The following is a 14,185-nucleotide window of genomic DNA, read 5'->3' on the forward strand; positions in this document are numbered from 1 at the left end:
TATAACACAATAATAGGAAAACCCAAAAGAACTGGGTGAAAGGTTTTGCGTCATTGGGGTCACACCTGTGGTGAGATCGTCCAACGCAATGGATTCTTTCTGAGCAAAGCAAAATGCTTGAAACAATACTTCCTCGAAAATCTCGTCACCTATGGTGGCAAGACAGATACTCCTGATTCCATGAAGCTCAATAATATCACCCTTATTTGATCCAGGGGGACCAACCAAAGGAAGATTCACCTGTGGTGGCAAGAGCACGACGTTCATCAAATGGTCTCCTCGAGAGAAATCTATAAACACTACCGGCTGTGGTCCCATGTCTCGAGAAACTAACACATTGAACGGAAGCATCATCATTCAAGTCATGGAATCTCATTGACAATATTGCAGAGAAGGCCCATGGGTTCAGTCTTGGGTGTAGTATAATATTATTGACTTTTCAGCCTATTAAATGGAAACATTCAAAGCGTAAGTCCATGTAAGCAACCCATTATGATAATCCCATAAATAAGATATCACATGGCACATCCCAAAATGGCAGTCATGGACATAAGAGCTCTTCAAAATATTTTCAAGCATTAATGTGAGTGTTTTGTGAACACTTATCTTATTATTTAAATGTTCAGTTTCATCAATGTCAAAAAATCAGCTTCCCATTTATGATAGTTTCTAATTATGAAAGTTCCCTACAATGGAAATTTGATAATATCAACGATCATATCAACCTTGTAATATCTTGATTTCAACTATCATACAATAGCATGTTAACATCTTTTAATGTTAATTACTAATTTCAATAGCTAGTTTCATAATTGATACCATCCAAAGAGTTGTGATGATTATAATTTCAATTAGAACTCACTCCAATAAGGAAGATATATAGCTACGGGTAAGTAATCGGGTCATACCCTGAAAAACTAGTCATCTAAAGTAGGTTTCATAATTAAGTTTCAATGAAACTGTAATGGAAATAGTTAGCACACCTACAACAGTGATCTTTAATAAAACTCATTGCTATGGTGTAAACAGGGAGTTTGACCAAAAAACCCATTATCATAAGTTCCAGTGCAGCCCATGAAACAGATTTTAATAAGGCCTTGAAGGGTGTAGGAGTTAAGCCAGCCCATGACAACAGAATTTAGAAGGCCCGTTACCTAATAAACAACAGAATTTAAAAGGCCCATTACGTAACAAATGTATGGTCAAATCATATTGAATAAAAATTGTACAGATTCTTCCACTACGTTCTTATGACAAAATCCATATATCTGCGGTCTTCAAGATTTTATGGTGAAAATTTTCCCTTTCAAATAGTGAACTGAACGACGATTGTAATACTTACAATGACCACTTTCAGCCATGGGTTAGGCCTTGGCCGCAACACCAAATTCCCTCTTTTAACTACGGTTCAATCCAGAACTGGCCCGATCAAACTGGTCTGGTAACGTTCAAAATCATCTGTCAATGCTAATCGGATCAATGCAGCAACCCGATGGGTCACTAACTAGACCGGTCTGACCTGCCTAAATTCTCTTGGTTCGGCCCAAGTTAGTTACATTCGGTTTTAACCGTATTGGTTTGGGTCGATTGGATTTTGTTCACATTGAACCGATTCCAAATAAAACCTTTTAAATCATTAAATAAAAGAAAAGGATATTAAGGAAGACTTTAATGCCTTGTACGATAAGACAGTTTTGTTGTTGTAAACTTAGGCATCATTTGATAACGTTCTGTTTCTGTTGTTTCTACGTTTTTTTGTTCACAGAAATGAAGAAATAGCTTGATAAAGTTGTTATTTTTTACCAACTTCTAGAAATATAAATCAAAATTAATGCCTATTTATAATTCTAGAAACGACTTTGATGAAACAAGTCGGACTTGTTTCGTCATTTCTATAAACAAATTTGAGAGGAAAAAAATGTTATTATGCCCGATAAATCTCTCAACTATTTAAACCTTAAATAGCGCAACCGAACCCTCCCTCCCTTCTGGGCATCTGATGATACTATTTGATTTTTTAGTGGTATTATGTTTGCAAAAAAAGTTTCAAAAAACAGGTTTATTCTGTAAAACAATGTTTCAAGAAACAGGTTTATCAAACACTTTAGGTGTTGTCATATCTACTTTACTAAGTTAGTAAGGCTTGTCATAATAATCTGTTCCTTTATGTAAATAATGTTGTTGGCACTTTGGTATTATGAGATGTAAGCTTTACGGATTTCAAATGTTGTGAAGTCCGGAATTTCAAAGGTTGTGAAGTCCGGGATGTCTATATAAGGGTTTTCTCCTTAGCGTTATATATCGAGGCTAATAGTTTGAAGATATAAAAGTGTGCTCTTTGAAGTCCGGGTTGTCTTTATAAGGGCTGTCTCCCTAGCGTTATGTATGGAAGCTAGTAGTTTGAAGATATAAAAGTGTGTTCTTCTCCTTTGTGGTATCAGAGTCATATTTCGAGCCTAAATCTCTTCTTCTCCTTTGAGGTATCTTTCTTTCTATGATATTGGGGATCTTTTTCTTTATACCTTTGCTTAAGTATGTTTTGTGGTTGGTGGTCTTCCGGATCCTCCACATCAGAACAAGCAGATTAATAGTAGGTCAGATAGCCTGAGAAGACGAACATATTTGTCTCGTGTCCAATAACCTGCACTTGTGAATATTGGCCTTGAGATATTTGGTGAGTTTTTACCATAATGGCGTTATTGCTCTTTTCATCTTGGCATTAGGTTTCCTACGCAGATTATTGTGTAGATCATCTCGGCAGACACCTCTCTGATATACTTTAATGAATCTCCAATGTTATAGTCTGACTGATATCTTCGAAGGAGAAATTCTCCTATCATGACATCCTTACCAGTTCCTATTTTTGCTCCATCCCGACCTTCTACTTCTTCTTCCTCAACTGAACATTTACCTTTACGTTCCAGTAATGCATGCAAAATTGATTATCTGTATAAGATACAGTATCTACCTGAAGACCAGCATATACATCCAACAAATTACCCTGTAGTAAATCCTTATATTGTTTTTCCCAAAAAACCTGCAATAGTAAAGAAAAATATTACTACAATTTATGCACCTAATAAAACCTCTGTTGCTAAAGAGTTAGTCCAGGCATCTCAGTATGATCAGTGTGTCATCCTTGCTACATCATAAGAGCAATTCTTTACTCTTGAACTACCTCTTAATCTACTGCGATGGCCCAAGGCTATACTCACCTCCATTTTGGAGCAATCCATTTAGCCCTTTCTTTCCATGGTCGAAAAGGGCTTCCAGTGGTTACAATGATGGATCTTCTTGATAGTCGGTTTCAAAAATTTGAGCATGCTGTCATCACAGATATCCAGACTACACTAAATGCAGGAACAATTTTCTTCACCATCTATCCAAATTATAATATTTCTCTTTGTGATCCACATCTTACCATTGCTCTGCAACTTCAAGTTCAGATCACAGTTGCTCCACAATCTCCTGATACTAAGGCAGCAACTCTTCATTATCAGATGGTCTACCGACTTCAAAATCATGCTTTTAACCTTGTTACAAGTCATTCTTTCGATACTCTTCTTATCAACATTGATTCCCAGTAAGCTCCTACTGTTACTTATGTTCATAGACAGATCTCTCGATCTGACCTTGTGAAGTTATTACTATGTATGAACAGCAAATACAAGCTCAAAACTAGACACAGTCTCAACCCCTTGTGTCAACAGATCCTACCTTTTCTCGACAACCAGATGGTCAAGTTGAGATTCGTTTTCCCCCTCCAGTTTCAGTCATCCTGCCTGTTCTCCCTCAGCAACACCACACTGAAGAACTCCTTTATGTTCCCATAGTAGCCTATACTGAACATGGAGATCCTGTTTATAAGTTTCAAAGTGCTTCTGGACACAAATGGTCTGATGTTTGTAATTGCCCCTCTTGTTCCTCTAAAGAAAGTGATGATGAAAGAAGTAAGCCTAAAAGTCTAGAAAGAAGAAAAGCTCTCAGCAAAGCCTCCGATAAAGGTATGAGCTTGGAGACTCTTTGTTGGTCCCTTGAAAGAGGACAGTGGTAATTACCAATTTCTTGTGCAATATGGACATCCTTCCACTCAGACAGCAACAGAACTCCTCCCCCGTAATATGATTCGTCCGCCATCATCACCAGCCTCCAGTTCTTCTTTTGTCCAGAAAGATTTTTCATCTAACATGGATTTTGAAGACAATGAACATAGATAGCACCAATGGAAGATCCATTCCAGAGTTATCCAGTCCAATGGACAACCATCTCCTCTTTCTCCAACAGAAGCTGCTTTGAATTGGCAAACAGAAAATGCTTTCGTTCAAAATCAGTACCTGCAGTAAATTGTCCAGAATCAACAACAGATGCAACAATCCTAAGGAGTACTGCAACAATCTGTTTCTACCAATTCATGGATGATAAATGACTTAAAGACCAAGATAGGAGAAGTGCACCAACAACTATTGGGAATTGTGGCTACTGTTTTGGATTATAACCAGTCATATCATCTTCTAGCAGAAAAAAAAGAAGGAAAAAAGATTTTTAAAGGCCCAGCTCAGAACCCTTCAAGCATCCCAAGCTTTTCTACAAACCTCTTTCCTTCTATCCCAAACCACTCAGACTTTTACCCCCACACACTTTGTACCTCCTTCCAAGCCATATGAGAATTTCTATGATGCTCATATGAGTATTGCTAACCCTAATGTAAGGCCTTTGCCTACAACTGTCCCACATAACTCTTTTCCTATAGACATGTTAAAAGCTATCCAAGATTAGTAGTGCCAATTAAAGCAGACCCTAAAACCCAAACCCAAGCCAAAGCCCAACTATGTAGAAACTCAGCTATCTAGACCACCCCCCTTTTCATATTCCCTTCCACCATATACTCCTTCTTCCACTGGCCCTCCTTCATTAATCCCCTATGTTCCACCTCCTCCGTCATCCTCATAGCGAGCCCCAACTTGTGGTCCTATAGAGAACCCAAACATCCTCTCTTCCCTCCTAAAAACCTTAGCCTCTCAACCTTCCCAGCCTCAAGTACTATCATGTCCAGATGTTTTTGATGAGAAAAATTATAGGCTTACTTTCTTGAATGAGCCCCAAGATACGATGATGGTTTGTCAGCAACAAGCTGATGGTGCTACAGCTACTAACATGGGTGATGATGAAGAAGAATGTGAGGGTGAAGCAACGGGTCCTCAACAGTACTCAAGAAGTGGTGTTGGTCCTAATCCTTTTCATAACCAGGATCCCAAACATTTTTTCACCCTTAATGATGTCCCCATAACCAAATGGCCAAATAGAATTTCAGAATTTCATGCTTGGCTCACTTCTGAGCTACTTGTTGAAGAGGCTACCCCAAATTCTATTATCTCAACGTTTTTGGCAAGAATACAAGGAAGAGTGAGAGAATGGTTCCTTTTCCTTGGAGGATATCGACAACTTCAACTAGTCCAAGTTCCTACGGTTGAAGAATTTTTGGTTATTCTCCACAATGAGTTTCTTAGTCCTCCTCAAAATCTTAAAGGCAAACTGAAGGAAGAATTCCTCCAAATGAAGTGTTGTTCTTTTCAAAAGAAGGATCTTGATAAACACTATGATCGAATGTATTCCCGATTTTATCATATTGGTGCACCCGATGACTCAATCCTCAAACGGATCTTCCTTAGTTCCCTTCCTGAACCTCTTGGAGATGAAGCAATAAAATTATATGAACAACAAGGTATTGCCATTGATTACGTCTCCCTTGGTGAAATTTATCAAAAGGCTCTTTCTACACTTGGAAAGTTTTGCAATCAAAAGCAGTTTCTTAAGGAATGGGATAAACTTTCCTCCAAGCTGAAGAATGTTTGTGATAAATCCCATTTACAAATCAAGTGCAAAGATCCACATACTTGTGACTGCTCCACAAAAAAGAAAAATCACTACAAATATTTCTGAACCTACAAGAAAAGATTTGGAAAAAATGGACGGCAACCCTCTCACAAGAATCAGAGATGGAAATATCTTCGTAAGAAGAAGCTTCGCGAAAAGAATAGTGATCGTTGCTATGTATGTGGAAAAAAGGGGCACTTTGTAATAAATTGCCCTAATCAGAAGAAGCGGAAAAAGCTAATCCATATGTTATCTCAATTCCAAGAGCCATATGAAGTCTCTTTCGATGAAGACATTGAATCAGTCTACTTTTTGGATGATGAACTTTCTTAGGATTCTCTCTTTGCCATTGAATCACCTTCAGATCTATAAGATTTTTCCTCCTCCTCTAAAGATGAGTCCGAGGGATTTGAACCCCTCTACTAGTTAGATTTAGTTTATCCAACTCCTCCATCAATATATGCACCACCAGTTACCCCAGTCCACACCAGTTATCTTCCATGTGCTCCAGCTTACCTTGTCTCTTCAGCTTATGATAGACCTATCAAAGCAAATTGCTTTCTTTGACACTGGATCTGCAACAACCATTGTTAATCCAAACATCCTCCCATCTTGGTATTGGAAGCCTCACAAATAAGAATTTCGGGCTGCAAATATGCACTGCCAGTTACCCCAGTCCACACCAGTTATCTTCCATTTGCTCCAGCTTACCTTGTCCCTTCAGCTTATGATAGACCTATCAAAGCAATTGCTTTCTTTGACACTGGATCTGCAATAACCATTGTTAATCCAAACATCCTCCCATCTTGGTATTGGAAGCCTCACAAATAAGAATTTTGGGCTGCAAATGGATAGACCTTTATTGTTGACAAAATCTCTCGCGCTCCCATCAAAATCAAGATATTACCCACTTTGGTCATTAACCATAGAGTTCTAGGTTCTTCCCTTTCTGCCAAGGATATTCTTCTTGGTTTTGATGTTTTAAGTCAACTTTCTGCCTTAAAATGGACCCCTACAGGATTGAGATACAAACAATATTTTCTTCCATGAACATAGGTTACTAACTTGTTTCTTGTAGAATCTTTGTCCACCTTCAAGGAGCATCTTATGGCCACTTCTTGTGCAGAAAATCACACATAATTCATGTAAAAATGCTCTTTTCCATTATGGTAGAATCCAGATTTCTTCATCCAGCTTCCTTTAAAAAGAATGAAGATATCAATCCCACCAAGGCAAGCCATTCTGGGATGAATCCTAAACATCTCGCTCTGGCTATTGAGGAACTCCAACAGCTCCAACAGCAAGGGTTGATTGAACTAACCACCTCAGCATGGGCATGTGAAACTTTCTATGTGAACAAAAGAGCAGAGCAAACTAATGGAAATATGAGACTTGTCATTAATTATCAACCTCTTAATGCTTTTCTTGCAGATGACAAGTTTCCTCTACCAATAAGGCTAGTTCTTTTATCCCAATAACCAGATGCCCGAGTTTTATCAAAGTTTGATCTAAAAGCAGGCTTTTGGCAACTTGATATTTATCCAGATGATAGACCAAAGATAGCTTTCTGTATTCTTGGCCATCATTATCAATGAAAAGTCATGCATTTTGGCTTGAAAACAGCTCCATCCATCTTCCAAAGAGCTATGATGAAGATTTTCTCTCATATTAAGAAATCTGCTTTGATCTATATTGATAATATTCTTCTCTTTTCCAAAGACATGGATTCTCGCTCCAAGTTATTGCAAGAATTCTACTCTATTGTCCAAACCCATGGAGTTATGCTCTCTCCAAAGAAATTGACAATTGGTGTCTCTGAAATTTATTTCCTTGGAGTCACCATTAGAGACGGACAGTATCAGCTTCAACCTCATATTGGAAAATCACTACTCCTATTTCCATACTAAGCAGTAAGTGCAGCAATTTATAGGAATTGTCAATTATATGTTGGAATTTATTCCTAGCAGGATCCAACTCACAGCATTTCTACTTGCCTTTTTGAAAAAGAATGCTCCACCATGGTCTTCTCAACATACAAAAGTGATTCAGTCATTGAAGCGGATAGCACAATCTCTTCCACCATTAAAAATCCCTTCCACAGGATTGTGAATTCTTCAGACTGACGCAAGTGATCATTATTGGGGAGCAATCCTTCTTAAAGAACTGAACAACCAAAGGCATGTTTGTAGTTATAAAAGTGGGCAGTTCACTCCAACAGAAAAAAATTACCACAGCACATTCAAAGAAATTCTAGTTGTGAAAAGAGGCATTAAGAAATTTCAGTTCCACTTAATTGGTCATACTTTTCAAATAGAGATGGATATGTCTTCTTTCCCAAGGATGTTGCAGTTCAAACAGAAGGCCCTTCCTCATCTTCAGTTGTTACGATGGGCAGATTGGTTTGCTAAATGGTCTTTTACAGTCAAGTATCTTAAAGGCACCAATAATGTTCTTGCAGACTTTCTTTCACGACCAACCCAACCACCCCAACAGTCTCCACCCATCCTACCCTTAATCTTCACCCTTACCCCTGGGGAATTCTTATCTTCCCAATCCTCTCGTTTCCCGGTCCAAGCCTTACTTCCTAAACTATTCTCATCCATTTTAACCAAGACTATTATTTCCTATAGCCATGATATGTATAGACGTCTCTTGCCTATCCTTGTGAATAATTATGGTTTGCAGTATGACTAGGTTAAATTCCATCCATTTTTTTCATACCTCACCATTTTTACTATAGATTCCTTGGTCGTCTTTGAAAGAAATTTCTATGTGTTTTTCTGGCATTTACTTTCAGTCTACAAGATAGCCATCTGTTTCCCTATTTCAATCCTTGTCCATTATTTAACCCAATACCGAGTTGACCGCCTTAATTCCCAATATTTGGTCAAACTCCTTCTGCTTTTCAAGACGGATCTTGAATGGTTAAGTGAATTCCAATCCTTCCCATCCAGTGCTCATTATGTTACCATCTTATTTCATCGACCTCCACTCCACCAGTCTGCATTTGATGAACATCAAGGCCCATATAACCTTGTTCGATACAATCCCACGGCTGAAACACTCTTTACCTCAGTCGATGACCCCTTTGATAAAAGAACAGATGAGCCTGAACAATGGTGCCAGTTGATGCATGCCATGTGTGCCTTTAATGATATTGATGATCAAAAGATTCCCCAAGAGCTTTTGCACTCCACTAAGACTGCATGGGACATTCCCACTATTGTCTGTCTGCTAGAAATCACTTATATCATACACCAGTTTGAAGAGTTTTGGGAGAATCAAGTGGCTAGATCATTTGGTAATCGCATGATTGACACTTATGCATCAGACTACTATTCTAGTGATTGAAATGACATTTATGCTTTAGTTTTGTGGTGTGTATTAAAAGAATCTTTAGGTGTTGTCATATCTACTTTATTAAGTTAGTAAGGCTTGTCATAATTATCTGTTCCTTTATGTAAATAATGTTATTGGCACTTTGGTATTATAAGATATAAGCTTTACGGATTTCAAAGGTTATGAAGTCCGGATGTCTATATAAGGCTGTCACCCTAGCGTTTTGTATGGAAGCTAGTAGTTTGAAGATATAAAAGTGTGTTCTTCTCCTTTGTTTTCGGAAACGTGAAATCCGTTTCTATTGTTTCTAGACACAAAAACAACAGAACTAATCAAACGGTGTCTTACTTTGCATTTGCTAAGCAATTGTATAACTTACTATATACTTGAAATTTTGTTTTCCAAAATTACAAAAAACAAATAAAGAAACAAATCTATCATATCACAAGACTTCCATTTAAAAAAAAAAATAAACAATAAATTTCAACACAAAAAAATGATGGATTAGGATCATGATTTCTTATTATCATCATTGTTTCTAAGGGATGAAATCAAACTAGATCACAATATCAAAAGAGAGTGAATTCCAACGGAATTCCACTTTCTACCATCACTGAGATTTATATTACCCCATGTGGATCACAATAGTACCGTGCCAAGAACAAATTGGCAAGAAGTGTAAAACGACAGTGGCATGCGTTCACCTGTGTTGGTTTATTGTTGTTAAATTAACGAAAACTATGTTGCAGGTTCCATGGAAACCCATGGCTAAAACGATTATCTCATAATAAAAAAGAGTCTAAGCCATTAAAACATGGTATAAACCTTGAAGTGTGCATTCACGCCATTACCACTAATAATCGATCGATCAAAACATGTTTTTTAATAAAATTATCGAACCAAATCAAAACAACGGAAGAAAAATAATACTTGTAAACTCAAGATTCAAAAAAACTTCCACAGATCGAAAAATAAAATCGTTAAAAACAAAGCTGATTCGAGGAGACGAATGACAAGAACAATATATTATTCAATAATCCAATCATATCCCGCTCTAATACCAAGTATAAGAATATTTTATAGGATCGATATGATGGATCAATGAATAATAACAATAATACAATCATATATTAACTAACACATGCCTGGATCCATTTCGTATTGGGAAGATTCCACAAGCTTTGATTTTTTCTTCTGGTACAATCTTTTTTCCTAAGCTTTCTCTTCTTATTAGTCTTATCTGCTCTTCTCTCTATGTAAATTGTTAATCAATTACAACTAATGAGTGTTGCTTCATTTATATAGATGAGGAGCAGGGACTAACTCTGAAATAGAATACAAGTGGAACCCTCCCATAATATGACCCAATTGTAAAGAGGTCCACTGGTCTTTACACTTTAAGGCAGTTAATTGAAAATCAAAATTATCATTCGGGGATCACTCCTGAACTGGTCTTCATCCAACCCAGCTTGACGATCAACACCCAACCACAAATCCGACCCCACACAGTGACTGATACTAGTCCATACATAGAAAAACGTTACGGCTTTGTCACCTTTGACCACAAGCAGAAGAAGAAGAAGAAGAAGAAGAAGAAGAGAAACCCTCAAGCAAAAGTAGAAGAAAAAGAAGAGATAACCTGGTTGGGATGGGGTTTTGAATGATGGAGTGGATTTGGTTTCTTCCTCAAACCAATTTGTAGAGAAAACCTATTTAAACTACCCTCTGCCAATGTCAGAGGTAGTACAGGATTTCGATCCAAATATAACCAGCCTTATCCATGTTTTATAGATACAATGTTTTCTATGTTTCGAATGTAATGTTTACAATAGTGTAACTTAATTGTTGTGCCAAGGTTTACCTACTATCTTTTTTCTAGACATAAAATTCAAGACTCAATTTCTCTTCACCCTTAGGCTCTATTTGTATATGGAGAAAAGTGGAAAAGGTAAAAAAAAAAAAAGTGAAATGTTTTTTTCTCACAAATTACTATAAATATTAGTTTTGGATAAGTAGGGTGAGAAACTTACCAGACAAATTTATTAAATGCAATTATTATCATTTACTGATGTAGCATTCAACTTTTTCTCACGTCACTCACTTCCAAAATTTTACCAATTGACATTATTCACGAAAAAGTTGATTTTATGTCCGTAATTCTTCTCCTGCTATTTTCTTTCCTTTTAATATAATTTATCTTACCTTCAGTTCCTCTTCTTTCCACCAAATTCTATTTCACTAAAAATTATATATTTCATTTTTCTTACCAATCCAATCCACAATATGTGAAACCTATCTTCACAAATTTTCCACATTTGTTTACCATTAAACAATCGACTTAAGTGAAAATATAAATCTCCTCATCATGATGAGTTTGAACCTTTGATTAGCACGGAAAAAAAGGTGTTTTCCTTCAAGTACAACATGAGTGAAACTTAATGATGACACCGGAGTTAGAATCACAAGGTCACCACGCCAACAGCCAACAGAAAAGGGAATTTTCTTTCCTTGATATGTTAAAAAGAGAACTTAATCCCATAGTCCATCTAAATTATGATTTTTTTTTTTTTTTTTTTTTCTAGAAGAATATTAAAATTGTGCTCAATTGATGGGCAGGAGAGTAAGACCCCAATTTCTCTCCACTATTCCCATATTATAGGTACTGAGGAGGATGAAGAGGTAGATGCAGGATCCAATTCAGGGTTGATTCCAATAGCGGCAAGGATACGTTCTTGAATTTGTATTGCCAATATTAACGAATACTTCTTATTTGCAGTGGTTATCATGTCTGCCAAATGTGACTGAGCCTCTTGAGGGGATAAGGAGTGTTCTTTGGCAAGAAAAACATCTTCAGCGGTGCCTCGTTTAAGCACAAACTTAGATCCAATTAAGGGTGAAATGTCAAATTTATCCCACCACTTAACTGACAAATGGCGTTCTAATGTCGGGACGTAGTTCCATTCTTCAAATTCGTCAGAAGAGAGCACTTACTTCCACTGTATGATCCATGGGACTTCATACAAGATGTAGAATTGAACATAAAGTGCCCTTGGTTCTAATGGCTTGTTAAACTCTTGAAATTTGCGTAGTGAATGACAAAGCTCAATAGGGAGAAACTCATGACATGGAGGCCCCCAATTAAAGAACCATCTAAGAAACCAATTAGGCACACCTATTAAGCTGCGTTGGAGGTTGAACTTGATAAACCAAGAGTGAGTACCATGATCATTCTGATATAAGAAGACCTTGTCCCAACCTTTAATATAATCATCATAATCATATGACCTTAATTTAAGGCCAGTGACATCCTGAAATGTATATATATATATATATATATATATATCCAAAACTTCTCACCCTTTCAGGCCACGAAAATCATATCACAATTGGTGAAGAGATGAACTAATGAGGAATGGAAAATTTAAAAAAGAAAAAACGCTATCCGTTAGTTTATGTCTACACCAAGACACATGGGTATGAAAAGTTTACACTACCCTTTACTGAAGATGTTTGTGCACCCTCTCCCATTGGCCGCATCCGTTGGCACGTACCTACGTCTACCTACGTCTGTGGATAGTCTTCTCTTGCCCAAAACCTAACTATAACATCACATCACTAATGATGAAAAGATTCTTTAAGTGAAGGAAAATTTAATCCTCATGTTGAAGCTTGGGTTTTTTTTAATCATAGCCTAGTCTTTTTTTTTTTTTTTTTTTTTTTTTGGTAAAGGATCATAACCTTGTCTTAGTATGAAAAAAATTGGATTAGTCCAGTATGAGATAGGTATAATATAATATCCCACTTCCCATTGAATCATAAGTTTTAATAGTATTATTAGTGCCCTCTCACTTGATGGTGCATATTAAGGTTCATAATGTTAGCGAAAAAAAAAGATATTAAGGTTCATAATCTTATCTTCCTTGATGACGCAATGGAATCCAATCCAAAGATTTGAACCTTTATAATCTATATTAGTGGCACATAATATTGTTAAAGATCGAAACTCTAGTTGTTAAGCCGGTAATGTCCCTCTAAATGGCAAACCATGAGTCAAAATAATCCACATTGATCTCAACAAAATCTAAATTAATACATATATTTAGTTGTTAATTCTTGCATTATAGGTAGATGACTGACAAAGTTCATTATTTAATAGTTGTATTAGAGATTGTTCTCTATTCTTATTTACTAAGATCACAAGCATATGAGCCTAACTAAACTACACTAAGCTATGTCTCTTATTCCTTAATCACCATCAATAATATTAATTACTTAATTAATATTTAATCCTATTGAAAAGGTTATTAAATGGTGTACTCTATATTTCTATTCATAGTGTAGGCCCTACGGCCTACAAGGCTAGACTGGGACTGTCACAACAATCAGAGTTAGAAGCATTATAATTAAACGCTTAAATATTTAAACTTATTAATTATTTATTGAAAAATAATTGAAAATTTTTTAAATTATAATAATAGCTCTTGGAAGCTGACGTCACAATGACCCAACGATGTTTAAGTCCTGTCCCAGTACGGTTCATCGACGTCCGGCGCTCAGGCCGGCGCTTAATGGGGACCACTGCCTCAGTAATGGTACCACGTCTTTCACGTCTGAACACGTGTCGAAAATTTGTTGGTTACCATCATTTCAGCCCATTGTATTGTGGGACCCAATGCTGACTTTTGGATACGATAATCCACATTGGTTTCCGCGTGTGTTCCTTGAATTTTGACTGGGTAGACTCAATGGATCATTTACAAACCTATCCGCTGTTTGGCTGTTTGGCTGAGTGGCAATCCTTTTCCCACTCATTTCCTTTGCTTCCCAAATTAGTAGAAAAAAAAAAATTTTAATTAAAATTGAGGAAAGATAGACATATAAAAAATTATTGTGTGGCATGATGTTAATCTGCCTTTGTGTTTTTTCAATGATTTTTTTTGTGTTTTTTGAGTGATTTTTTCTTTCCTAAAAA

The sequence above is a fragment of the Macadamia integrifolia genome, chromosome 7, assembly GCF_013358625.1.
Source record: "Macadamia integrifolia cultivar HAES 741 chromosome 7, SCU_Mint_v3, whole genome shotgun sequence".
In the NCBI taxonomy this organism is placed as follows: Eukaryota; Viridiplantae; Streptophyta; class Magnoliopsida; order Proteales; family Proteaceae; genus Macadamia; species Macadamia integrifolia.